This window comes from Schistocerca cancellata, chromosome 9 (genome assembly GCF_023864275.1).
Source record: "Schistocerca cancellata isolate TAMUIC-IGC-003103 chromosome 9, iqSchCanc2.1, whole genome shotgun sequence".
NCBI classification, from domain to species: Eukaryota; Metazoa; Arthropoda; class Insecta; order Orthoptera; family Acrididae; genus Schistocerca; species Schistocerca cancellata.
In genome coordinates, this window is record NC_064634.1 from 190966612 (window position 1) to 190994597 (window position 27986).

At 41.0% G+C, this 27986-nt stretch overlaps 1 protein-coding gene and 1 long non-coding RNA gene across 7 annotated transcripts in view; one reads left to right on the forward strand and one right to left on the reverse strand.

Annotated features, from left to right (window-relative positions):
* Window positions 1-901: 901 nt before the first annotated feature.
* Window positions 902-18065, reverse strand: LOC126101161 (uncharacterized). The gene is made up of 2 exons (XR_007522281.1): window positions 17881-18065; window positions 902-1586 (listed from the first exon to the last, which is right to left on the reverse strand). It is a non-coding gene; the product is annotated as an uncharacterized LOC126101161 (long non-coding RNA).
* A 1105-nt stretch (window positions 18066-19170) lies between these two features.
* The window catches only part of LOC126101159 (calcium uptake protein 1 homolog, mitochondrial), a 207999-nt gene continuing 199183 nt past the window's right edge, over window positions 19171-27986 (forward strand). For all 6 annotated transcript variants that reach the window (XM_049911852.1, XM_049911854.1, XM_049911851.1 and 3 more), the window contains exon 1: window positions 19171-19243. The gene's annotated coding sequence lies outside the window, so the exon portion shown is untranslated. The remainder of the gene's footprint in view (window positions 19244-27986) is intronic.

The window sequence follows — 27986 nt, forward strand, 5'->3', positions numbered from 1 at the left end:
AGGCCATACACCCTTTTCTAACAAAATGCCCATCTAATAATGAAGAATGAATAAATATGTTGTCTATGTTGTGCTACTGTTTCCCTGCACCATGGTTCATCTGACCCAGTTGACATGTCTCCTTTCATTTGCTTCAAGGCATTGTAAGGTGGTTTTATCATTTAAGGTTCTGGTAAATATTTTATTTACTGTTTCTCTTCTACTATCTCTGCCCCAATCAGTAATGTGTCGACGTATTTTTTCATCTCTTCTCTGATCCCTTCTGCATCCTGGACTATACTCAGATTTTTTCTTTCTATCATGTTAATGCATTTTCTATCTGATCTTTTACTTTTTACCAATCCATATAGCATTTTCTTGTTTCCACTTCTCTCCTCCTCTAGGCTTTGGGTGAATATTTCCCAACGTCTTTCCTTTCCTTCCTTCAAAACCTTTTTAACTCTAAGTTTCTTGTCCCTACAAGCCTATTCTAATGTGGACACTTTCTGAACATCTACTGGTTTGATCCGATGGGTTTGTGCGTGTTCATCCACACCTTTGTTTTTATTTACTATGTTCTGTCCTTTAATAGCTTCCTTTACCCTGTCATCTACTCAGATTCATTGATTATATTTATAATGAGTTGTCAAACTTCTCCCTTTAAAAAAGTCTTGTATAGACTTTAATGACCTCCTCTGTTACACACATTGGATGACTGTTAATTGTAATAATTGTTCATGGAGTTACAATATTGTTTGATAGGTCTAGTGGTAGTTTTAAAGAAAAAATACTCATCTCGTTTCTTGAGGATTTCCTTAAATCCATTGCTTGAATTTCTTCTGCCTGGAACCCATTTTCCTTGTAGGTCTGGAGGCCCTATAGGTCGACGGGTTTGTAGAATAATGTAGACGACAAAACTGACTCATATGTAATTTTCATATTTAATAGTCCTAGATGCCTTGCTACCATAAATTACAATGTTCACTCAGTGAAATACATTTCATTTGTATGCAACTCCAGAAACTTTACGTTTCTCCTTCCTTCCTTTCCACCACACACACAACATGCAAGGAAACTGCACCCAGTAAACATCTTTCCAAAGTACATCAGTAAAGATATATTCGAACTAAGATTGAAACTTAGAACATTAAATCGAGGGGGAAAAAAAAAGACATTTACTCAACAGCACAATAGAAAAATTACAATAACATATATTCATACAACAAAAAAACTATCTTTTTGTAGTACAATAATTTTATGAAATTTGTTTTTTAATCGAAGGGATAACTGTGTTAGCACGACGTATACTACTGTATAGTCAGAGTTTCAGACACAAATAAGATCAAAAAAGGGATAAGATCGTAAATTTAAGAATATACATGATCCAAATGGAGGCATGCATGATGTTTACAAATTTAAAAAGTAGAACATAAGTAAAACAGGTGTTTTCAAAATATTATCGTAGGTTTCTGTGGTCTGAACAGTTGAAGGCTGGTAAAAAGAGGCGTCTGGCTTGTGCTGAATTGGAGGGTGGTGTCTGATGGTTCTTCATACTGCTGATGGTCTTGGCGATTTTTTAGGAGTGGACACAGCTCCCAGGGTATTTCCTACAACATTTTTCAGTGTATCAGCTTCAGAATCCAATGTTCCCTAATCACATATGTGAATTATTTCATGAGAAAATTGCAAGATAAGCAAGGCTCTCAGAATCTGAATTGGAAAAAAAATAGAAACATCAAAATGACTCCTTAACTGATTTGAAGTTAACTGAGAAGAATAATTGGCATTCTCTTAGGCAAAATCTAATACTAACCCATCTTGAAAAAAATTGAAAAGGTCACTTTTCACAAAAAAAATTAGATTTTGTCAGATGTAATTATGCTGTTGCATTTTGTACAAATACTATTTAGCAATATTAAAGAAAAAATACTTATACTAAGACACAACTGTGAAGTAAATATTAACGCATTAGGGGTAACTAGACTAAAACTAACATTCAACAAAGAGCAAAATTTAATGTGGATGCAGAAAATAATAGGATAAATGATTTGTTCTCTTATACACTTGAATTCCTAAAGTTATTCAATTTTTGAAAAGTTAATACTAAACGAAACAACAAGATTACTGCTACCAGTCACCGTTTTATTTATTTCCATGACGCATTTCAAAGGTTTAAACCTCCATCATTGGGTGGATTTACATTAGTTAGTATGACATTTGTGTGTGTGTTGTGTTATGATTTTTTGGAGGAACTTAGTGGCACTGCCTCCAGTGGTCACAGGTTCTTTTCGCTGTCGTAACACATCACATGTATACTGTTACATTTGTAAACAAATATGGCGTCAGACCACACTTTGCATCACACCTCTCTTCTGACACCTTCACCATCACAGAAGACTCCCCGAAGACCCCTCCCCCCCCTTCGATTACTCCTTATTCCCGACAGTCCATGAGCTTACCAGTATGCCCTCCCACCCCTCACTCCTAGCTTCCAGTACCTTAACAATATCCCACAGACATCTCAGTTCTCTGATAATAACACAAGGCGTTCAATGTATACTACATCACAAATGCAGCACAGCTCAACTGCATAACCCTTGGAAAACCTGAAAGACTGTTCTCTGTCGTTCCTAAAAATCCTACCCACCACTTACAATATAATCCTACACACGAGTTTCTATCCTGAGCCATGGAAAACCTCTCAAATCCTCCTCTTCCTCAAACCTAATAAACCTGCCACTGACATTTTCACCTACCATTTCATCAGACTCACTTCTGTGTTTAACAATATCTTTGAGTCTACTCTATCCTGACATATCGATTAACTCCTACAACAATGGGTACCCATTCGTGTCCATCAATGTGGCTTCCATATCAATTTTTCCTCTGATTATCAGCTCCTGTGCCTTACTCATATCCTGTACCACCAAATCAACAACTGGAAATCCATCATTTTTGTCTCCCTAGATTTTGAGAAAGCTTATGACCATATATGGCAGTCTGGGCTCCTCTTTAAGCACCAGATCTATGCACCTCCCAAAAATTATGTCCACCTCATCACATGCTTTCTCTCTAACTGTCCATCTTATGTTGCTATCAACAACACCAACTCCAATACCTAGCAGCCCACTATAGGTATGCCCCAATGTTTCTGTCCTCTCGCCTCTCCTGTATTTCCTCAACAGTGCCGATATGTCAAAGCCCCTTCCTCCTGGTCATCTCATCCAGTATGCCAATGACACTGCCTTCCTCTACCTATCCTCCAGAAATCCCACCAATCCCTCCAGTTCCACCTCAATCACTTCACTTCCTGGTGGAACCAGTGGCTCCCCAAAATCAATCCTGCCAAAAGCAAAACCAAGGCAATAATTACAGGCTGAACCACCCAAAGCTCCCCCCCCCCCCCCCCCATCACCACTGCCTTACCATTTATGACCATCCTATCCAGTTAACTAACACACTATATACCTCAGACTAATATTTGATTGCTGACTAATGTAGAAGCCCCGTCTACTAACCATTCAACAAAAAGTCCACAATAGACTAAAAGTACTATATCCACCAACCAGCCAAACATGAGGACTGCACAGTTCCACAATTCTCCACATATACGAAGCCCTGATTCGGACCATCCTCTGCTGTGCCAATGTGGCATGGACTTCTGCTCCACCCCCCTTTTATCATAACCTACAGATCCTCAATGCCATGAACTTCACCTAGCCTTTTGGATCTGCTTACCCTTCCCCGCCCACATCCTCTACCAACTTATAAAATTTCTCAGCCTATGCTTCCACCTTGAACACCTCTGAATATCCTACATATCCATAAGCTTGACACTACCCACCCCCTAGTCCCCCCCCCTCCCCCCCTCCCCTCACTGATTCCAGTACTCTGCCACAACTATACTTTCACATTCCCACAACAATACACCTCCACTCCTTTCACATCCTCTCACAATGAAACTTTAATCACCTTCCCTGGCCTGACCATGAACTCCATCCACTTACATAAAATTAGGTCCACCCTATCTAAAATCTTTGAAACTGTATGCACAGCTTAACACCCTTGTTCTTACAAATTTGCCTGGCCAAGTTTTCCGTTAGCCTACTGACTTTAACCAGCTATTAGGGTTGGTGAGTAAGGGATAGGTGGACCTGTAGAAAGGGGATGGTCTAATCTGTGGTCAGGTGGATCCATGGAAATAATGGTCTGTACCATATTATGATTGTAGGCAAGTGAAGAGGTAGGTGAACCCAAAGGAAGGGATGATCTACAACTGGATCAGATGCACCCGTGTAAAAAATGATCTATACCATTGCTTTATGTATAGTGGTAACAGAAGGGACACCGGCATCACAGAGACAAAACTATATGAACACAGTATCTGCCCAAACGGTAAGGTATGAATGCAGTTCTTACAAAGTAGGAAGCTTTAATCTGGCAGTTTCCTTTTTGTTATTTCATCCTCTCTGTCCTGTATGGACAGGGGATGTGCTGTCAGGGGGTGCAATTTGCCACGCTTCAATTTTGAAGACATAATATAAAAGCTGGATACATTTTGTGCAATAAAAAGACATAGTGTCAGTTGCATAAGTTAAAATGTAAAAAGATGATTTGGTGATTCATTAAAAGGTAGACACAGATAAATGAGTTTCAGACATGAATATACAAAAGCAGAGAGACAGTTGCGTAAGGCAAAATGGAAAAGCTGATGTGTTGAGTGATCAAAATAGGTACATAGATGAGGTACCATGGGATTAGGGTATCATGGGAATGTAGCATTTAAAGTTGGTGGGAGGAAGGGATTTGTGTGGGTAGATGTTTGGAGGAGGGATGAGGGAAGAGTGGAGAGGGATATCGTTTTGAATCAAGACTGACGAATTGGGTGAAGTGGATTGGAGGAAAAGGGCACCCTGCGAACAGAATGTATTCATGTACACTTTGCGGGTCCCTTCTTCAATTCCTATTGACTCTTGGTTGTGGATGCATATTCCCAGTTTCCTTACATTCTCCAGTATGCTTTGACATTGACTGAGGCCACAGTTCATACATTTTTTAAGGTTTTTTCTACTGAGAGGTTTCCATGTATCTAAGTCTCTGATAATGGACCCCAGTTCATTTCTCACATCTTTCAATTGTTTTGTTCCCATCATGGCATTTGTCATGTTACAGCTCTGCCATTCTCAATCAAACGGTGAGGTGAAATAACTAGTGCATATGTTCAACTTCCAAATGAAAACATCTGATGTGGGACTCTTTGCCAGACAATGTCCTTCTCATTTTTCTGAGCACCTATCACTTCACACCTATGGGGGAATGGAGCCAAGCTGAGTTCCTTCGTGGCTGGCAGCCATGAATGCTCCTCCACCTACTGTAGCTTGCACTGTACCTGCCATGATCGGGTTTGTTGGGTCACTTCGCTCAGGATCATCGGTGTGGGTTTGGTTGCCGGCCCAAATGGATACCAACTACTATTGTCCACTGCTGGGTATCCTATCTTTGTGACATCTGCACAGCCGATGGGCTGATGATGCACAACTTTGATTAACTGTGCCCCTGCTCACTGCCAGAAGTACCAGTCCACGGATGCAGCCTCCGCCTCGAGCCTGTCATCGCTTGCTGTGGAGGTGCCCACATCCCATTGGCTGCTTCCTCCATGTGCACCACCCTGGGGTCCCAGCTTCATCCCAGCTTCCCAGTGTTGGGTGCCACTCCATCTCTCGGGTCAGGTTTGATGCCTGCTGTCCTGTTTGGGCTGCCTGCACCAACCCCCTCATCATCATTGCCTCTGCCATTGTTGCTGGTGGGGCTAGCCCCATCTCCTCTGCACTGGGACCTGTCTGCTGGTGATGATGCAGAGATGGAAATGGCACTCTCCTTCCCAGTTCTGTCATCAGGCTCTTCATGGCCTCTGGCATGCCCACCCTCTGGCATGCCCACACCCCCTATGCATTCCAACCCTGTGCTCCAGTGCTCACCCAGCACATCGTCATGCCCCCAGAGTAAGCACCAGCTGCCACAACTCCATATCAGACGGATGTGTCTCTCATCAGGCTACCAGCACCTCCTCCATTGCCTGTGTGCCCCCTTCATACAGTGTGCCATATCCTGCTACTACTGTGTGTGACTGTGCCAAGTGCAGTGTCACCACGCATGTGAACTTAAATCAGCATGGATCAGCCCTAGAGGCTGCCTGTAGGAAGCATACACATGGCATGGTCTCTGCCACACCAGTGACTCATGCCTAAGCATGTGTTGAGCATTGCTGATTCACCGTCATTATGTTCCTTTAGTTTCCACTGCTCACACCAGTTGCTCTGTGTATCATGTATGTTGCACCTTCTCTGTGGTTCATTTGTATTGTTATATGTGGAGTCACAAGAGGCTTATTTCCATTATTGTTCAGATATTTATGAATAAAGTGATATTTGTGTTACTTGGATTAGGTTTGTGTATTACTTGGTTGCTACTTGTATGGAGTGTAGCCATGTATGGAAATGAAACATGGAGGATAAATAGTTTGGACAAGAAGAGAATAGAATCTTTCGAAATGTGGTGCTACAGAAGAATGCTGAAGATTAGATGGGTAGATCACATAACTAATGAGGAGGTATTGAATAGAATTGGGGAGAAGAGGAGTTTGTGGCACAACCTGACAAGAAGAAGGGACCGGTTGGTAGGACATGTTCTGAGGCATCAAGGGATCACAAATTTAGCATTGGAGGGCAGCGTAGAGGGTAAAAATTGTAGAGGGAGACCAAGAGATGAATACATAAGCAGATTCAGAAGGATGTAGGTTGCAGTAAGTACTGGGAGATGAAGACACTTGCAAAGGATAGGGTAGCATGGAGAGCTGCATCAGACCAGTCTCAGGACTGAAGACCACAACAACAACAAACAATATGTCTGCAACAAGGATAGCAGAAATGACCTGTAGAACTACTGTTCAGTGTCCTCGACATCCTTTTGTAGTAGAATTGCAGAGCATATTCTAAGCTCAAATGTAATGAAGTATCTCAAACAAAAGCCACCACCCCACACCAAGAAGCATGGATTCTGGAAACATCATCAGACATGTGAGACCCAACTTGTGCATTTCTCGTATGTCATCCTGAAAGCCATAGACAAAGGCAGTCAGTTATATGAATATTTCTTGACTTTCAAAATGCATTTAACTCATTTCCACACTGATTTCTACTAACAAAAATTTGACTGTGTGGGATATCAACCAAAATCTGTGACTGGGTTGAGGATTTAGTTTTAGAAAGGAAGCAGCATGTTATATTTCATGGAGATTCATTAACAGATGGAGAATTATTTAGAGGCATGCTCCAAGAAAGTGTGCTGGGACACTTGTTGTGCATGTTGTATGATGGAGACAGGGTTAATAGCAACCTCAGACTTTTCACACATAGTGCTGTAATATATAATAAAATACTGTCAGAAAAACCTTGGACAAATATCGAGTCAAATTTGATAAAATTTCAAAGTGGTGTGAAGAACTGCAAGTTCATTTAATTGTTCAGAAATATAAAACTGTGCATTTCACAAAAAAAAGAAAAAAAATGCAGTATCTGATGACTGCAATATCAATGAGTCACAATTGGAATTGCCAGCTCATACAAATACCTGAGCACAACAGTCTGTTGTGATATTAAATGGCACAATCACATCAGGCTCAGTCATAAGTAAAGCAGAATACTTGGGAAATGGAATCAGTCTACAGAATAGATAGCCCACAAAGAACTTGTGCAACCCATCCCAGAATATTGTTCAAGTGCATGGTACCCATGTCAAATATGTCTAGCAGGGGATACTGAACAGTTACAAAGAAGCAGAGCACAAATGATAATTTGTCTGACCTCTGGGAGAGAACCACAGAGATGCTAAAACAACTGAACTGGCAGATATTTGACGATAGGTGGACACTATACCATAAAAATTTACTTGCAAAAGTTTCAAGAACGAGTTTTAAATGAGGAATCTTGGAATAGTGCTGCAACCAATGGTACATGCAGTGTGGTGGAGTTGTTAGCACAATTGGTTGGTGTGATGAGGGTTGGTAGTATAAACCCAGCCACCAGCAATTATTTTTTTGTTATTCTGTATTTGCCATTCCTAGGAGTTCTTGAAGTACATAACGTTTGTATATCCTGCAACATTTGATTTTTGTATGAACACTAGCATCCTGGGATATTTTATGTTTGTCTAAATAGCTGCATCCTCAGTCCAGCAGTTCAGTTCTGTGATGAGCATAAGGTGGTGGTCTATTAAACATGATTTCAGTGCTAAGTGTTGTATCTTATTGGTGGCCCTTTCAGACATATACTTGAGTGTGGTTTCAATGGGACATTCTTTGGTGGGGATGCCAGGTATTTCAAAGTATCTACATCACCACGGCTCCAACTACATAATGTAAAAGCGATAACCTACATGGACAGGAACTGAAGTACAAAAGGTACATTGTTCTTAATATCAGTATGTTCAGGAGACAAGTGGATTCTAAAACAGCAGTAAGTCAGCTGCAAATTAGACATCCATCACTGTATTGCAGAGACAATGGTTCTGTCTTGACCAAGTTGCCAAATACAACAGATGGGATGACATGATGTGTTTGGCAAACGTGTACTTTTACTTGGATGGCACAGCCCAGCAGTGATTTTAGGACAAAAAAGAGAAGCTCAATCACTGCAACAAATACCAGGCCAAGCAGAAGAAAAGTTTGATGACAATCAGCACCAAGTCCACTTAGCAGAACAATTGAAGAACAGTGCCCAGTGTCATTGGTAAATGACACAGTCCTACACACCGAATATTTTGGCCCTATGCCACAATGTGAAACTGAATTGTACAGAATCCAACAAAATGTACACTACTGGAGAGAGAGAAGACATGTGTTCATTGCCTGTTATACCACACAACATCAACCATTACATCAGCTGTATCCACACCAGTCAACTTTGGACAGTTATAGTCAGCTGTTGGATGAAGCCAATTGTCATACTCTGGCATGCTATAGCCATTCCATACCACCATACAGAGGTACCAGCACGTCACCTAGCCACTGAAATCAGGGTGAGGTGACCATCTATGGATGTGAAGCTGCCACAGATAAAAATGCTCCATGAACAAAAGTCACCAAGATGCCAGAAAATCTTTTTGATGTCATCATCAACAGCCAACCTGTCCACAATCTAGCTGTCTCTTGGGCTTCATTTTCTGTAATGTCAAACGTTTACCGATGTTAGCTAAAGCAGGCTATGTTACATGATATGAAAGGGATTTTGCTGAAGGTTGTAAATGGGAAAAATATCGAGCCAACAGGAACATCCAGGATGGAATGTGACAATGTTATGATAAGGATAGTTGCTACTCGCTATATACTGGAGATGCTGAGTTGCAGATAGGTACAACAAAAACACTGTCACACAATAAGCTTTCAGCTAACAAAGCCTTTGTCAAAAAACGACAGCACACACACATGCACACGCTCACACACACACACACACACACACACACACACACACACACACACACACACACACATTAAGACACAGCTCACACACACAAGACCACAGCCTCTGGCAGCTGGCGCCAGACTATGAACAGCAGTGTGTTATGGGAGAGGCAACTGGGTGGGGATAAGGAAGACCCAAGGGTGGGGAGGGGGAGAGATAGCAGGGTAAGGGTGGGGGATGGTAAAGTTCTGCTGTGGGAGCATGCAGGGATGAGGAGGAGAGAGGGTAGGGCAGCTAAGTGCAGTCAGGAGGTTAGACTGGGGGTAGGGGAGAGAGGATGGGGGGCAGCAGAAAAGGACAGAAGTAAAAAGACTGGGTGCATTGGTGGAATAGAGGGCTGTTTCGTGCTGGAATGGGAACAGGGAAGAAGATACATGGGTAAGGACAATGACTAACAAACGTTGAATTCAGAAAAGCTTTTCTGAATTGTGCAGGTGGGAACTCTCTCTGCCATATATCTTATGTTCCCATAACCTATATTCCCACAACCGTGCAGGCCTCAAACTTTGTTAGTCATTGTCCTTACCCATCTAGCTTCTTCCCTGTTCCCATTCCAGCACTACACAGCCCTCTATTCCACCAACGCATCCAGTCTTTTTACAGGGTCCAGCAATAAAACCTCCTGCATTTGATGTAGCCAGCATGTGAGTTGTAGTGACGATACTGATATGGAGTGTATTTTGTTTGAAAGCAACGTACATGCCATTTTCAGTGTGCACCATACTGTGGCTTGGTGAGCATCAAGCATTTTTTGTGGAGGAAATTATTCGTAATGGTGGTTCTGTGATTAGTACTCAGTGAGCATTTTGGAGACGATTTGAACTTAGCCAACATGATCGTGTCCTGGATAGAAAAACTATTCAACTGTGGGTGTCAAACTTTAGAAAGACTGGTTCAGCACTGAAAAGAAAACCTATTGGCCATCCTTGGACTGCAACAATGCCGGAAAATGTGCATGTGAGAGTGTCTGTGCAACAATCACCAATTCATTCAGCCTTAAACATGCAGCTGCCCTGGGATTATCTGATAGGAGTGTAAGAAGAATTCTTCATAGAGAACTTCATATGCACCCCTTCGAAATGATGGTTACCCAGGAACTAAGTGAAAGAGATTTTGAAACTCACAGAGCTGCATGTGAAGAAATTCTTCAAAACATTCCACCTGACACTTCGTTTATTTTTTCGGATGAGGCCCATTTCCACTTATCAGGAACTGTAAACAAACAGAATTGCCACTACTGGGCTGCCAGAGACCCTCGTGAAATTCATCAGCGGCCACTAAACAGCCCTCATGTGACAGTTTGGTGTGCCATTGCTGAATGTTTTGTGTGGGGATAATATTTTTTTGAAGAAGGTGGCCACATGGTAACAGTTATTTAAACTGTTATAGTCACATGCTGGACAACTGCCTCCAACCTTGGCTAAACCAGTTTATTGCAGATCATCAAGATCAAGAAGTGTGTTTCCAGCAAAATGGAACAATATCCCACACCTCTCGGCGTTCTATGGAAGTGTTGCACGAATTGGTTCCTGGTCATCTTGTTGCTTTAGGAGGAGACATCATGTGGCCCTCAAGGTCGCCTGATTTATCACCTTGTGAATTTTTCTTTGGGGATACTTTATGGTCCTAGTGTACAAACATCGTCCCACAACACTGCAAGCACTTAAAGAGGCCATTACCCAAGAAGTGGCAGCCAATCCAAGAGAAATGACATGAAGCTGTATCGAGAACTTTTGGGAAAGACTTCATCACTGTGCCAACAAAGGAGGATGTCATTTAGTAGATATAATTTTTAAAACCAAATACTCCAAAATGGCAAAGCATGTATTTTTCATAAACAAAAGTAATTTTTCTCCATCATATTTAGTTTTTCTGTGACAAATTGTTAAAATGAGGAATGAGTGATGTTTTATTGCTGGACCCTGTACTTCCATCCTTTTCTTTCCCCCCCCCCCCATCCGCCACCCACCGTCTCACCTCCCAACTGGATCTAAGTGTTCTACCCTCTCTCCACCTCATCCCTGCATACTCCTGCAGCAGCACTTTACCATCCCCCTGTTACCCTGCTATCCCTCCCCTTACCTGACCCACCTTCTTCCTTACCCCCACCCAGCTGCCTCTCCCATCATTCACTGCTGTTCGTAGTCTGGCTTCAGCTGCCAGAGAATGTGGTCGTGTGTGTGTGTGTGTGTGTGTGTGTGTGTGTGTGTGTGTGTGCACGCGTGCACGCACTTGTTGTCTTTTTTGACAAAGGCCTTGTTAGCCGAAAGCTTACTGTGTGACAGTCTTTCTGTTGTGCCTATCTGCAATTCAGCATCACCATTATTTTAGCAGAATGTACTCATAATGTTATTCTCAGATGGGATTTCTTGCAATCATCACAGGCAGTCGTAGACTGTGGAAGATCAGAGCTCCAGACTGACAAACATTCCAACACACACTCATAATGAAGTCTGTTCTGTGTGGTTGTTTGCCATTGAAGACATAGTTATCCTACCATCATCAATGAGATGAGTTCATGTCATCTGTTTGGATGCTCAGTTAACCTGTGACACTTTTTTGTATTGCAAAATACTACTGAGGCTCATGAAAGAAATATATGTGACAGCAACAATCATTTGCATTACAAGTGATCAAGGAGAACTTTGGCTCACTATCTATCATGAGCAGCCACAATTCATCCCAAAAAGTATGTGTATAGCAACAGGCGAACCAGCCCAGGAAGGATGGCTTAGTGTCGTTGACAAAGAATCTTGCTTTACTATGACTACAGATGACTCAAGGGAGAAAGTTACTATTGAACTGCCAATAGGATCTGGCCTGATTGAGGTACAATGTTGACAAGTATTAGGTGTTCTGCACCTATTTTCAGACACTTTCAAATCCAGAGAGGAGAAAAGATTGACTAAGTGCTTCATGGTAAGATACCGTATTAACACTGGTGATCATCTACCAATGTCCGCCTGCTTGGCTGGGTTTTATTCCCGGCCGGGTTGGAGATTTTCTCTGCTCTTGGACTGGGTGTTGTGTTGTCCTCATCATCATTTTATCCTCATCATCGGCCACAAGTTGCCCAATGTGGTGTAGATTGAAATAAGACTTGCACTTGGCGACTGAACTCCCCCAGATGGGGCCTCCCGGCTAGCGATGCCATTCGCTCATTTCATTCATCTACCAATTAGTCAGCACTCGTGCAGAGTGTTGCTGGCTGAACAAGAGATAATATGTGGGGAAGTGAAGAAGATGTTGCAAGATGATAAAACAGCCCATCCCTGGGGACTTTTGAAGAAGAATGGAACATGATGTTTCTGCATTGAATATTGATAACTCAACAAAATCTTGGAGAGAGATGTATATCCATTGCTGCACATCAATGGCACCCTAGACTGACTGGAAGGAACAAGTATTTCCAACTATGGACGGGGAAAGACTTCCTTCACAACTCCTGATGACCTCTATGAGTTTATACTTATGTTGCTTAGATTTTGTAACGCTTCAGCCATCTTTGAATATATGATATCTGTATGAGATTGTTGTTTCTTCTAACACACTTGGAGGACATATAAGCTGGCTGACAAACATGTTGAAGTGTGTTCAATCTACACGCCTCTGTGTGAATTCAAAAAAGTGCCTCTTTGTCACCCAACATATACACTACTGGTCATTAAAATTGCCACACCAAGAAGAAATGCAGATGATAAACGAGTATTCATTGGACAAATATATTATACTAGAACTGACATGTAATTACATTTTCATGCAATTTGGGTGCTTAGATCCTGAGAAATCAGTACCCAGAACAACCACCTCTGGCCTTAATAATGACCTTGACACTCCTGGGCATTGAGTCAGAGCTTGGATGGCATGTACAGGTACAGCTGCCCATGCAGCTTCAACACAATACCACAGTTCATCAAGAGTAGTGACTGGCGTATTGTGATGAGCCAGTTGCTCGGACACCATTGACCAGACGTTTTCAATTTGTGAGAGATCTGGAGAATGTGCTGGCCAGGGCAGCAGTCGAACATTTTCTGTATCCAGAAAGGCCAGTACAGAACCTGCAACATGCGGTCATACATTATCCTGCTGAAATGAAGGATATCACAGGGATCGAATGAAGGGTAGAGCAACGGGTCGTAACACATCTGAAATGTAACGTCCACTGTTCAAAGTGCCGTCAATGTGGAAAAGAGGTGGCCGAGACGTGTAACCAATGGCACCCCATACCATCATGCCGGGTGATATGTCAGTATGGCGGTGACGAATACACGCTTCCAATGTGCGTTCACCGTGATGTCGCCAAACACAGATGCAACCAACATGATGCTGTAAACAGAACCTGGATTCATCCAAAAAAGTGATGTTTTGCCATTCGTGCATCCAGGTTCGTTGTTGAGTACACCATTGCAGGCGCTCCTGTCTGTGATGTAGCGTCATGGGTAACCGCAGCCATGGTCTCCGATCTGATAGTCCACGCTGCTGCAAAGAACGCCATCTGTTTGTGCAGATGGTTGTTGACTTGCAAACTTCCCCATCTGTTGACTGAGGGATCGAGTCATGGCTGCATGATCCTTTACAGCCACGTGGATAAGATGCCTGTCATCTTGACTGTTAGCAATACAAGGCCATTAGGATCCAGCACAACATTCCGTATTACCCTCCTGAACCCACTGATTCCATATTCTGCTAACAGTCATTGGATCTCGACCAACGCGAGCAGCAATGTCGCGATACAATAAACTGCAATTGCGATAGGCTACAATCCGACCTTTATCAAAGTCGGAAACGTGATGGTATGCATTTCTCCTTCTTACACGAGGCATCATAACAATGTTTCACCAGGCAACTCCGCTCAACTGCTGTTTGTGTATGAGAAATTGGTTGGAAACTTTCCTCATATCAGCACATTGTAGGTGTCATCACTGGCGCCAACTTTGTGTGAATGCTCTGAAAAGATAATCATTTGCATATCACAGCATCTTCTTCCTGTCGGTTAAATTTCACGTCTGTAGCATGTCATCATCGTGGTGTAGCAATTTTACTCGCAAGTAGTGTAAAACCTTGGTGCACCTAGTGAACAGGGATCAAATATGTCCAAACCAAAGAAAATAAGAGCAATCATACATTTTCTGACTCATTCATGATGTGAGAAGTTTTCTTGGAATGTACTCATACTATCAGTGATTAATAGGGGATTTCTGTGACAAGACATACCCCTTGCACAAATTACTGCAGAGACACACCAAATTTTCCTGCAATGAGATGCAAGAGAAATCATTCCTTGTCATTAATGAGGCACTAACATCTTCTCCAGTCCTAGTACTGAATGACGAGAATGCCAAGCGAGAATTTCGCACAGAAACTAACAGCTATGGGATAGATGGCAGTTCTAGTGCAATTAAAAGGAAGGAGCAGAGAAAGTGGTAGTTTATGCTTCCAGAGTAAGTCCTAGATGAACTGCTCAGTATTTCAGTCATGTTTATTTGGTGTACTATTCACCATTGTAATGGTCCACCATTCTCTGTGCTGACTGACCACCTGAAAGATCTGCACGGTCAGCTGGCAAGATGGCACTGACACTTCAGGAGTATGATGTTACAGTAGTACAGAAAGCAGATACAGACAAAAGGACAATGACTGCCTTTCAAGGAATCCTTTGGCAGAACACAGAAGTGTGGACAGAATCTTAGCTCCCCCTGAGTTAACCGACATTGCTGCTGAAGAGAAGAAAGATCCAGCATAGTTGGAAACCACAGATGTCTTGAAGAAGGACAAGGTGACCAAAGGAGAATTCCAATTAATAAATGAAACATTGTGTAAGAGGAACTACGAGCAGATGGAGTGGAAATTGTTGCTCATCATTCCAGTTATGTTACAGAAGTTACTCAGAAGTTTTTCTATGAAACTGCAACATCTGGTCACCTGAGATTTGTGAAACTTCTAGACAGAATCAGATGCATGTATCACTGGCCAGACTTCTACCAATCTGTTTGACCTTATTTGAGCCACTATAAGGAGTACCAGTGACAGAAGCATTTGCTGTAATTACATCCAGGCTACCTGATACCAATCCCATATGTAAAAGTCTTATTCCACTGACTTTGAATTGATCTCTTGGGAAGATTCGCTAAGATAACAGATGGGAATCAATGGACAATAGTCTGCACTACTGCCTCACCTGCTATGCTTTCACAAAACTCTGCTGACTGCCAGAGCTATGGAAATTTCAAAGTTCCATATACAGGGTGAGAAGAATTTAAACTGACAAACTCTGGGAGGTTGTAGGGGACATCAAAACAAATATTTTTCCCTAATGTCATTTTTTCCTATGAGCATTATTTAAACCGGCGGAGGCCGTATTACGCTCTTCAGTTGTTAGAGGCTGTATTACGATCTTCAGTTGCTTGGGGGCATATTATGCTCTTCAGTTGTAGGCAACTGCTGTCCACCAGTGTAGTAGCGCATTGCCTCTGTTAACTAATGCAGCAATACACCTGGAGTGAGTACACTGACATGGTTGGTGCGTTCTACATAGTGCATCACAACGGACAAGCTGCACAGCAGGTTTATCAACAATAATATCCTAATCACCGTATCCCGCTTCACGACCTTTGCTGATGTGTACCAATGTCTGCGTGAGCCCGGGTCATTTAGCAGATTGCCTGGACAGGGACGCTGTCGCACAGTAAGAACGCTGCAGTTTGAGGAGGCTGTCTTGCAGCCTGTGGAGTGGGATCCTTCAATCAGTGCTTGTGCAATTGCAAGTAACATGGGGACAAATCAGACGAATGTAAGAACAGTCCTTCGAGAGCAATTGTTACGTCCATTTCACTTACAACGTGTCCACAACCTGGAACCAGTTGATTATCCACTCAGAGCACAGTTTTCCCAGTGGTACCTGGAAAAATGTGAAATGCATCCTACATTTCCATCCTCTGTGTTGTTTACCGATGAAGCAACGTTCGGGTGTGATAGAGTCTTCAACATGCACAATTCACATGTTTGGAGTGAGGGTAATCCACATGCCACGGTTACTAGCGCTCATCAAGTGTGGTTCTTTGTTAATGTGTGGGTCGGTGTTGCTGGAGACTGTTTAATTGGGCCGTATCTGCTACCTAGGCCATTAAATGTCAGGCACTATTACAATTTTCTCGCCACAGCATTGCCAGAATTGCTGGAAGACGTCCCGTCCCGTTCCCTACATGACAATGCATGTAGTTCCAACATGACGGGGCGCCGGCATATTTCAGTCGTCATGTGCGTCGATTCCTGGACAGACGGTTCCCGGAAATGTGGATTGGCAGAGGTGGTCCCGTACCATGGCCTGCTCGATCCCCAGATATGTCCCCTCTGGACTTTTTTTGTGTGGGGAGAGATGCGCAACCTTGTTTACAGAACTCCTGTTGCATCAGAAGAGGACCTGATTGCTCGGATAGTAGTAGCAGCAGGAACAATTCAGGATACTCCTGGGGTTTTTGCCTGTGTCAGACGGAACACGATCCGACGGTGTAACCTTTGTTTGCGTGTCAATGAAGGCGTTTTCGAAAATCTACTGTAATTGAAATTGGTTTGTGTTAACGTGTTGTCTCTTGTTCATAAAAAATGTAAAAGTGTTTGTTGGTTTAACTAATTTGCCGCCAGAGAAATCTTCTTCTACCGGTTTCAATACTCCTTATAGGAAAAAATGACATTAGGGAAAAATATTTGTTCTGATGTCCCCTACAAACCTCCTAGAGTTTGTCGGTTTAAATACTTTTCACCCTGTAGAAGTCATTATTTTAGAGCACTGAGAACCCCAGGTTTTGATCTCTGATGGTGGAAAAGTTTTCCAGTCGAAGCTAATATCAGAAGCAATGTCATGTTGTGATATCATCCACTGGATGACTGCTGCCTTCCGTGTACAGTCAAATGATGTCACAGAAAGCTTTAATAAGATGTTTGCACAAATGCTCTTGATGTACACTGAGATCGAGCAGAGAGATTTGGATACAGCACTATCTATCATGACATTAGCATACAACACAGCAAAGCAAGACACCACAGGCTCCACGCCATTCTTATTGCTTGATGGGCACAAGATCGAAATGAGAACATGTATACTGTTCCGCTTTCAACTGGACAATAATCAGGATGATTTCACAAAACACTTGATCACCAAGATAGAAGAAGCAAGGCGGATGGTTCACATACGGACCCTGGGTAGCTAGGAGAAAGATATAAGTCCAAGCACCAGACAGTCAAATACAGGTCAGGAGACTAGGTATAGATTTTTACATTTGTCCGGAAAGTAGGCCTACTGGAAAAGTTACTAAAGCGCTACTTTGTACTGTATCGAATCCTTCATCATTTGTCGGACGTCACATATGAAGTTGAGAGTTATGACCTTTCATCAAGAAGATAAAAGCGCGAAGCGTTGTCCATGTCCTCCGTACGAAGTCCTACTACAGTCCAGAGTCGCAGATCAACAATGGGAAGTTCAAGGAAACTAGAGACCCACTCGAAGACTGTGAAGCTTCGACGGGGAGGACTACCTTCGATACTTATCATAGCAACGAGGATGTAACACGATCGGACAATACGAACCGGCAGGGCTGCCATACGAAGCAAGCAAGATCTATGAAGCTGTAGTCGACTCCAATGAGAACTTCGGAAACAGCGGGCAATTGTTTCTCCAGAAGACGGAGCAATGCTGTGGTACGTGGAGTGTGGAGTAATTGTTAGCGCCGTTGTTTGGCGTGCTACAGGTCGGTGGTGCAATCCCAACCACAAGCAATTATTTTTTATTTAGTATTCATCATTTCTGGTAGGTTTTTGAAATATGCTTGTATATCCTGTAACATTTTATTTTTGCATAAATACCAGCATTGTGGGACATTCGATGTTTGTATAAATTGCTGCACTCTCCGTTCAGGAGTTCGACTCTGTTCTGGCTGCAGGTTGGAGACCGTAATAAACGCTTTCAGTGTTAGTGTTGTGTTACGCTGACGACCCTGCTTTAGGATTTGGACTATAATGTAATTATAAGGTGAAAATATATTACAACCGCTTACACATCGCTCCCAAAGGGACGTGAACAAGAGATTAGACTGTTTATAGCGCACACAGAGGCGTTTAAGCAATTTTTCTTCCCGTGCTCCATGCGAGAATGGAACGGGAAGAAAAGTACTACAATTGGAAGTAACCTTTGGGGTGCATTTTACAGTGATTTGCAGAGTATAGATACAGATGAAATGTTTTATGATATCAATGCAAATATGTTACACACATATTAATCCTTAGCTGCTAAATAAATTTTTCTGGTGTACCGGTACTAAAGTCATTGCTCAGTAATTGCTAAATTGCAAAATCGAAAGCATATAGCAATAATTAAATACCGGTTTCTCGATCATTAATTTCGCTCAAACTTATCAAACATATTAATTACTATATCACTAGAGTTAACTCTAATTATATGATCAATTTCGCTCAAACAAAACAGAGCTCTTATTTGACAAATATGTGAAGCAGCATAGTGGTAACTAATATAACAAACACGTGACACCTGATACTATCTACTATATCACTTTTCGTCAATTATTTTAAACTTAATTACATTTATATTGTCCCTCTCCTGCCGCAATAGAATCAAAGAAATGCGTAATTGACTGGCTTGTATAGTGAAGATCTGTGGAGAGGCGTGTTTAGTTTAGCAGTAGCAGTAGACGAGTAGAGTTGTAAGAAGGACCAGGAGGCAACAGGGAATCAAAGTAAGCACAGAGGAACTGCTGCTGCATGATCGTATATTGACTTACGAATATTCTCTATTCGTAATGACTATTATTTCTGTGCTTCTTTGCGACTTGCAGCTTCAACAAATTCTTATAAAGTTATTGACCTTGTTGAAAGCTGAAATTAGGCAATCCCCGTATAATAAAAGCTATGTCAGTTTTGTGGACGTTTAGTTAATACAAACAGTATTTTTGCATAGCGAAGCTACTACATAATACGAGTTAATATTTAATTATTAAGTATTTCATATCGGACGGAGTTGTAAAAAGTTTACAGAAGATAATTTGCAAATATAAAGCTCACAAATAAGTTGACACTTGTGCACACCACCCACATTTCATCCAGTCAACATGGATTCTAATAAATAAATTCGTCGATGAAAGATTTCATTTTCCCCGGAAATATGTTAAACTGAAATTCAGGTAGGCCTAACTGTGTTCCCACATAGTTGAGCACTGGAGTGACAAACGTAGGCAATAATTTTGCGAACTTAACGAATAAGGCGTTTGCAAAGTACGTGAACAATGAAACAGTCTACTACCTACATCCTAAGACCGGTGAGCTTTCACAGAAGATGATGGTATTGAAGTTTATTTTACTGGAAACTACACGTGAACAAAAAGAAATCGGGAATTAACCTTGTGTAACAGATAGTAAACGAGCAAGCAGAGAAAATTACATACAGTGGCTTGTAAAATGTCCCAAGGAAATTATGTAGTTAAAAGAATAGTTTAATGTAAATCGAATTCGTAAGATAAGTGCACATTGTACGCTGTGCTTGCACAATTGTTAGAATTTACAAGAGAAAGAAATGGACACACACTTAATGGGAGTCTGTTTTTATTCTGTGAAAAGGGTGAAACATGAACCTCTGAATACATCACCATTAAATTATGGGACTCAGGCGCACGAGATCTTGCGCATCTAAAAGGGTCTTCATGGTTGATATTCTGTTTCTTTCTTTCTGTTGTCATTTAGTGTGGATGTTGGCCCCTAGCAGGTCATTGTAGTGCATATCTTTATCTGTTACTTGGCTGATTCTGTGGTGTCCTTCCACTTCTAGTCAAGTTGTGCCACAAACTTCTCTTCTCCCCAATCCTATTCAATACTTCCTCATTAGTTATGTGATCTACCCATCTAATCTTCAGCATTCTTCTGTAGCACCACATTTTGAAAGCTTCTATTCTCTTCTTGTCCAAACTATTTATCGTCCATGTTTCACTTCCATACATGGCTACACTCCACACAAATACTTTCAGAAACGACTTCCTAACACTTAAATCTACTATACTCAGTGTTAACAAATTTCTCTTCTTCAGAAATGCTTTCCTTGCCATTGCCAGTCTACATTTTATATCCTCTCTACTTCGACCATCATCAGTTATTTTGCTCCCCAAATAGCAAAACTCCTTTACTACTATAAGTGTCTCATTTTCTAGTGTAATTCCCTCAGCATCGGCTGACTTAATTTGACTACATTCCATTGTCCTTGTTTTGCTTTTGTTGATGTTCATCTTATACCCTCCTTTCAAGACACTATCCATTCCGTTCAACTGCTCTTCCAAATCCTTTCCTGTCTCTGAGAGAATTATGATGTCATCGGCGAACCTCAAAGTTTTCATTTCTTCTCCATGGATTTTAATACCTACTCCAATTTTTCCCCTTCACTACTTGCTCAATATACAAATTAATAACATTGGGGAAAGGTTACAACCCTGTCTCACTCCCTTCCCAACCACGGTTTCCCTTTCATGTCCCTCGACTCTTATAACTGCCATCTGCTTTCTGTACAAATTGTAAATAGCCTTTCGCTCCCTGTATTTTACCCCTGCTGCCTTTAGAACTTGAAAGAGAGTATTCCAGTCAACATTGTCAAAAGCTTTCTCTAAGTCTACAATTGGTAGAAATGTAGGTTTGCCTTTCCTTAATCTTTGTTCTAAAATAGGTCGTAGGGTCAGTATTGCCTCGTGTTCCAACATTTCTACTGAATCCAAACTGATCTTCCCCAAGGTCGGCTTCTACTAGTTTTTCCATTCGTCTGTAAAGAATTTGCATTGGTATTTTGCAGCCGTGACTTATTAAACTGATAGTTCGGTAATTTTCACATCTGTCAACACCTGCTTTCTTTGGGATTGGAATTATTATATTCTTCTTGAAGTCTGAGGGAATTTCGCCTGTCTCATACATCTTGCTCACCAGATGGTAGAGTTTTGTCAGGACTGGCTCTCCCAAGGCTGTCAGTAGTTCTAATGGAATGTTGTCTACTCCCGGGACCTTGTTTCGACTCACGTCTTTCTGTGGTATGTCAAACTCTTCACGCAGTATCCTATGTCCCATTTCATCTTCATCTACCTCCTTTTCCATTTCCATAATATTGTCCTCAAGAACATCGCCCCTGTATAGACCCTCTATATACTCCTTCCACCTTTCTGCTTTCCCTTCTTTTGCGTAGAACTGGGTTTCCATCTGAGCTCTTGATATTCATGCAAGTGGTTCTCCTTTCTCCATAGATCTCTTTAATTTTTCTGTAGGCAGTATCTATCTTACCCCTCGTGAGATAAGCCTCTACATCCTTACATTTGTCCTCTAGCCATCCCTGCTTAGTCGTTTTGTACTTCCTGTCGATCTCATTTTTGAGATGTTTGTATTCATATTTGCCTGCTTCAATTACTGCATTTTTAGATTTTCTCCTTTCATCAATTAAATTCAATATTTCTTCTGTTACCCAAGGATTTCTACTAGTTCTTGTCTTTTTACCTACTTGATCCTTGCTGCCTTCACTACTTCATCCCTCAAAGCTACCCATTATTCTTCTACTGTATTTCTTTCCCCCATTCTTGTCAATTGTTCCCTTATGCTCTCCCTGAAACTCTGTACAACCTCTGGTTCTTTCAGTTTATCCAGGTCTCATCTCCTTAAATTCCCACCTTTTTGCAGTTTCTTCAGTTTTAATCTACAGTTCATAACCAACAGATTGTGGTCAGAGACCACATCTCCCCATGTAAATGTCTTTGCAATTTAAAATCTGGTTCCTAAATCTCTGTCGTACCATTATATAATCTATCTGAAACCTTCTAATATCTCCAGGGCTCTTCCATGTATACAACCTTCTTTCATGATTCTTGAACCAAGTGTTAGCTATGATTATGCTCTGTGCAAAATTCTACCAGGCAGCTTCCTCTTTGATTTCTTAGCCCCAATCCATATTCACCTACTACATTTCCTTCTCTTCCTTTTCCTACTGTCGAATTCGTCGCCCATGACTATAAAATTTTCGTCTCTTTTCACTATCTGAATAATTTCTTTTATTTCATCATGCATTTCTTCAATTTCTTCGTCATCTGCAGAGCTAGTTGGCATATAAACTTGTACTACTGTGGGAGGCGTGGGCTTCGTATCTATCTTGGCCACAATAGTGCGTTCACTATGTTGTTTGTAGTAGCTTACCCACATTCCTATTTTCCTAGTCATTATTAAACCTACTCCTGCATTATCCCTATTTGATTTTGTGTTTATAACCCTGTAGTCACCTGACCAGAAGTCTTGTTCCTCCTGCCACCGAACTTCACTAATTCCCACTATATCTAACTTTATCCTATCCGTTTCCCTTTTTAAATTTTCTAACCTACCTGCCGGATTAAGGGATCTGACATTCCATGCTCCGATCAGTAGAACGCCAGTTTTCTTTCTCCTGATAACGACATCTTCTTGTGTAGTCCCCGCCGGGAGATCCGAATGGGGGACTATTTTACCTCCAGAATATTTTACCCAAGAGGACGCCATCATCCTTTAACCATACAGTAAAGCTGCATGCCCTCGGGAAAAATTACGGCTGTAGTTTCCCGTTGTTTTCAGCTGTTCGCAGTACCAGCACAGCAAGACTGTTGCCCCTGCAACTACTGAAAAGGCTGCTGCCCCTCTTCAGGAACCACACGTTTGTCTGGCCTCTCAACAGATACCCCTCCGATGTGGTCACACATATGGTACAGCTAACTGTGTCGCTGAGGCACGCAAGCCTCCCCACCAACGGCAAGGTCTGTGTTTCATGGGGTGGGGGGGGGGGGGGACACACCCCCATGCTATCTCCTCCCTTGACATCAGTAAACCTGTTAACCACTCACTTACCAGCACTCTTCTGATCAACGGACCTGGAAAAGCTCATCCATATTCTTCGCCACGGCCTAAACTGCCTCTTCATGTCCTGTAATACTCCACCCCCATCACCGTGAGTAGCTTTCCACTGCCCGCCCAACTTGCTTCCCATGGATTAGTCCATTGTGGCTGGCCCAGGTGTAAGACCTGCCCCATACACCTACCCACCCATCCACCTCAATCCAGTCCCAGGCATTTCTTACTCAATAAAAGGAAGGGCCATATGTGAAAGCAGCCATGTTATATATCAGCTATGCTGGAATTACTGTACATCATTCTATGTGGACATGACAACTAACCAACTGTCTATGTGGATGATCGTTCTCTGCCAGACTGTCAGAAACTGCAAATTTTACCATCCAATGGGGGAACTTGCTGCATACCACAAGAAATTTTATTTCAACAATTGCTTCACTATAATGACAGTTTTGATATTTCTTTCCAACATAATTTTCTCTAAACAAAACAGGTGGGAATTGCCCTGCACTTTTGCATTTCCCCTGGCCTAAATCTCCTTTGAACTATTTCCTATTGCACCACCTTACCTTTTCCATCTCTCTTCTCCCCATCCTTATCCCCATCCAGGTTGTTTACTGCCTTATCCCACCACTCTTCTCCCCCCCTCCCCCCCAATATGGCCTCCACCCTACTCCCTCTCTCTCTCCCCTTCCAGTCTCTCTCTTCATCACCGCTTTCCTATTCTTTTTCCCAGGCCCTTCCCACTCCCCCTTCCTCCCTCCCTCTTTCTATATCTCTTTTATGCTCTACCTTCTGTAATCCTTTAGTTTTATGTTCAGCCATTGAGTCACCTATCAGAATTAGTCTCTCTTTCCTATAACCCCTCCTCCTTTCTTTCCTATGCTCTTCTCTCCTTCAGCCCAGGCACCAGCTTTCAATAATGTCTCGCGGCAGCCACAGGAGTGTTTGTTTGGGTGTCTGTGTGGTTATGTGAGTACTTTTACTAGAAAAAGTGCAAGAGTCAAAAGATACCCTGTACAGTGTTTCCTGTTACTTGGTTCTAGGCGCAACACATCAGTCCACTATAGATGAGTGGTTGCCTTTCCCTTATTTTACATATTGTTCCATCCAGGGATTTCACTTAAACAATACTGAAGTCATTCATTTATATATTCATTCATTTATATATTATGTCCTCTAGATCTTGCCATCAACCTAGAGAAAGAAATAGATGCAGAGACCAGGACAAGATGCAAATATGCAAAGAAATGTTAGTGACAGGTGAGATTTGGAAATTAAAGAAGGAATGCAGAGAGAAGATTCCAGGTTAAAGGTAAAGAAAAGTCTGGCTGAAATTAAAGAACAAAATAGTCGAAAAGGAGCAGCAACGAAGGAAGTGGAAAGAAGAACGATAAGAAAAGAAAATGTGTAAGAAGTCATAGAATACAAAGAATTGAAAGTGAGATAGCTGGGGATAGGAAAATTCTATCATTTGAGGCCAGCTTGATGACAGGAATAAATTAGGTGCTAACAGCAAGTATCTCATTTGCAAAGTGTTTTTGCAAAATATGTTTGGAAATTGTAGGGTAGTGTTAGCTGTATAGACACAATGTTGATACCAAATTTCACTTGCATGTATAGATTGTAGCAAATTTTCAGAAATAAAGGCAGGAACATGTGTTAGAGAAAGAGGTGGGGACACAATAGAAGCATTTGAAAGCCTGAAGACTTTAATGACCATGTTTTTGAAAGTGTGTAAAGATAGCTAGCAGCATTTCTCCTATAAAATTTAAATAGCATGTGTGCCTTGATCATAGGGGAGAGGGGGGGGGGGAATCTGTTTTGTAAAAGACTCCATTGTAAATTTCAGATGTGTGTATCCTGTTTACAGAGCATAATTCTGAAAATTCAGAAAGTTACAGAAAATTAAATCATATCCAGTTGAATTAGACAGTGGGCTATGTTTCCAGTTAAGAAAATGTTGTGATATTGAGGTTAGTTAATTATATAAAATGTGTGTTAGCCAGTCAGCAGTTGGTATTTGTAAGTTCATGTATTTGTAAGTTGATGCTTGATTAAAATATTGTCAATTGACATTTTCATTGAAGTTTTAATGCACTATTGAAACAAATAGTTCAGCACAATAGTAAAATGTGCTGGAATTTTAAATGGCAGAAATGTGAATTGAACACAGATGTAGACATTCAGTGGTTTTTCTCAATAGATCTGTTTTGGCTGATAACAAAAATGGTTCCTCAAATGAGACAGCAATCAGTTCCTATAATGTGTGTTACCTGATCAAGTGTGTAGTATATAACAGCATTGCTCTTTAGTGAGGTTTAAGACCCATCTTTGAAAAATAAAGTAGCAAAGGTTCATGAAGTACAAGGGAGAAAGTGATGCATGTCATTGCCTGCCAAGAATGAGAGATCAATATGGAAATCAGCAATTTTTTGTTTCTCTTTTTAGAAGCTCCTTATTTATGTCCAGTAGCATTGTCCCCCCCCTCCCCCCATTTCCCCAAACACTAGACATGTAATGATCTAATGAAGAGCTATAAGTAGTACACATAGAATAAAGATAATGAAAGTAAAAAAAGGCAGAGATTGGCATTCTGCTATGCTAATTAGTACTGTACTTTTTATGAAAACCCAACAAAACAATTACAGTCTCATGTGTTTATCCAATACTGTACAACTAATTATGCTGTATAAATTTACAATATTCTTCTAAATAACATAAAAGTTATTACTTTATTGTCATTGTTTAATAAAACTGTCAGGGAATTCTTGTGTGGTTAATGCTTTTATTCAGTAGGAGAACTTTTAGGTCACATGGAATAAAGACACTGTGAACCAAAGAGTGCAAACTCTGTTACTACAAATAGAGCAAGTTTCCCTTTAGACAAAACTTAAATTTATTTTTTGCAATACAGTGTGGTATATGTAATAATCTTCTTTAGTCTATTATTTAGATCAAATGGCATGCTCTTACAAATCATGTGAACTTTATCTTTTATCAATTAGTTTTATTTTCTTTATGTACAGTAGTATTCACACTTCTCTTGTAAGTAAATTTCACTACTTGAAGTAGTTATGCTTAAAAATACATTTAAATGTCATAATTAAATAGGTACTCATCAGTCCTCATGTACAAACTACTTTATCAAAACACAGTTTTAGAAATCCCTTTATTATTGTCTTTCTTTGAACAAACATATAACTAAATACACAAAGCAATATTTTATTGTCAAAATGGACAAGTGTTCTAAGTGCCACATCAGGAATGGAGATTGATGTGAGGAATGTCAACATTATTTTCATGAGGGTGTTATATAAATTACATGAGGAATGATACTGGCTGTTATAGAGATGACATAATTTTCAATATAGCTACATAACTTCAAACAGATTCAGCAATAACACAAGAGTCTGCACAATTGCATGATGCAATTTGTAGGAGTAATGTTCAGGCTAGATCACTAGACTGAATTACAGTCAACTCTTGCAAACCAGTGAAATGATCCACGAGATGCTACAAGCTTAAAGCCAATCCAACAAGTTCAGAAGCAGCCGATAGGGCAGATGTAAAGTGCAAACTAAGGGCAGAAAGGAAAGTGTAAAGAAGTTCAAATAAGTTGTATTACTGTGTACTAGTCATGGAAGGGGAATGTGCAAACTGATACAGAACTCTTTGTGAAATGATTACCAGGTTAGTAGTACAGTGTTCAAAAGAATTAGAGGAACACGTGTATCGTCTGGTATGTTAAATTTATTTTTATGCTGGTGCTACCTGTGGTCTTATCGCATGGCTTCGAATCTTCACTTTCAATGCAGGCGACGATTAAAATCATTCACCATCTGTCGGCTGTGTCATGCATTAATATCAGGTGATCCCTCAGAAGGAAGTGAGTATCAGTGTCCCACGAGTGCTTTAAATTCTGGCCATTATTAACAGATCTTAACAATAGAATATACTGGCCACTTAGGTTCGAATCATAGGGAAAAATAATTACGTCGCAGAATTATACATAATGAATTGATCACAGTGTTTGGAAAGAAATTGCGGAGGAGAAATTTACAAAGCACATGGCATATACAAACAATTAACTCTTTCTGAACCATACTTTTACAGCATTTTATGTCATTTTCCACTAAAAGAATCAAAAAGACTGTGTAAAATTGAACAAAAGCAATGAAAGGTGATCAATAACTCCAGGGATTAAAGTATCTAGTGATTAAACAAAATAGCTCTTTCTAATTCAGAGGACAAGCTGTAGTCAAGAGTTGACTGTCCAGTAGCTCAAATACTGTTAAATTGTTCACTCTGTTACATCTAAAGGGAATAGCAAAATAACACTGCATATGGAACTGTGGCCTCGGAAATTAGCTGTGGAAGAAATGACATTGAAATCACCAACCCCCAAATTCAGTGATCAGTTTCTTGCATTGAATCTAGTAACAAAAACCAATGCATTAGATTTACTTTGGGTGACATTGCGTGTACTACCAGTAGCACTAATAAAAAAAAAATAAAAAAAATGGATCCGTTAATGTGATTACAAAATTCATCATGTCATTAAGAAATAATTATTCTGGTGACCATGGTGAT